The sequence below is a fragment of the Penaeus monodon genome, chromosome 15 (genome assembly GCF_015228065.2).
Source record: "Penaeus monodon isolate SGIC_2016 chromosome 15, NSTDA_Pmon_1, whole genome shotgun sequence".
NCBI lineage: Eukaryota > Metazoa > Arthropoda > Malacostraca > Decapoda > Penaeidae > Penaeus > Penaeus monodon.
This window is the reverse complement of record NC_051400.1, coordinates 38,212,586-38,213,879: the sequence shown is the minus strand read 5'-3', so window position 1 is coordinate 38,213,879 and position 1,294 is coordinate 38,212,586. Positions and strand designations below refer to the sequence as shown.

Here is a 1,294-nt window from a genome sequence, read left to right as displayed (position 1 = left end):
TCCCCTAATATGCTTGAAAGCCTAACACAAGCCAGAGGAAATGTCTCCACCACCACCACAAGTAAAAAAGGGCCATTTATCACTAAGGCGAACTCTCCTTACAGTCGAATGGCCAACCGAAAACACTGACCGTCAATAAAATACCGAGACTAACCAGCTTGAAAACTGTAGGACTAATTACCTCGAAAATATTTAGACGTCAAAATAGAGAGGTAACTCCCCCCCCCCCTCTTAAAATCCCACTTTTCCCAGAGGAAGTTCCGCCTTGGAGCTCTCAGTGTCGCTCTGGCAGTGGTTGAGAGAGGACGTGTTCGCTCGTGTGTCTCTGGCGTTTTGTTGGCTCGGTTTCCCTTCCCTCGACTTGGTGTGTTCTCGTGAATTTTTAGGGGGACTTGAGTCTATACATTAATTGGTAAGTTCTGTGATAATTTCAAGTTTGTAATGCTGGGATTTTTTTTTTTTTTTACTGGGTTGTTATTGGTATTTTCTTTAGATTTATGAAATGTGTGACGTGCGTGAAATGCACCGAATTCTTTGGTGGGAAGCGAAATTTTGTTTTTGATCACGTGAATTTGTTATCTTGTTACTTTGTCATTGGACGTGTGACTCTGCTACTGAGTGTGTGATCTGGTTGTTGAAAGTATGTTTCCGTTATTTTCTTATTCGTAATTGTTAATTTCATATTTTTGTCTAGTTTAGAAGGAAGTGAATTACTTATAATTTATAGATCCCCCCCCCCCTTTTTCCATTTCACAAAAATTTAGAACAAACATTAGTGCCGTCTATAATAAAACAAGTATAGAAAAATAATTATAGGTCGTCCTTCCGAAGCTCATGAGAATAGGAAATGCTGGTTTACTAATTGAGATATATGGCCAGTCCGTAAACACAGGACCATCACCTGCTATGGCGAAAGATAAAGGCATTCCTGTATAGTAATCATGTGAGAATAATATGGTTATTAGGGTGAACGAGGCCCATAAATTTCGTGAGAAAAAAAAAAACTTTGTACTATTAATCTTAATTTTTAGGGGAATAATTAACCCGTTATTAAACCTTTATGTACTGCTTAAATAATCAAAGTTAGTTATAAGCAAATCTAATCAGTAATAATTTAAATGTATGTACGAGGATTACATTACTGTTAAATGTATTACCTAAGCAAAAAAGCATTATATTAGCTTGAAAGACGGTCTCTTATACTACCTTTTGTGTATAGTTAATTAATTCATCAGACTTTTGTTATTTGTGTAAAAGACAGGGTACGTCGTCTTACTTTCAAACATAGAAACAT

The 1,294-nt window shown here is 36.6% G+C and overlaps 1 protein-coding gene across 1 annotated transcript in view; it reads left to right on the top strand.

Annotated features, from left to right (window-relative positions):
• Positions 1–294: 294 nt before the first annotated feature.
• LOC119582022 (CAP-Gly domain-containing linker protein 3-like) overlaps positions 295–1,294 on the top strand; it is a gene marked incomplete at its 3' end in the record, with an annotated part of 68,768 nt that continues 67,768 nt past the window's right edge. Inside the window, 1 exon segment of the mRNA XM_037930225.1 lies at positions 295–412.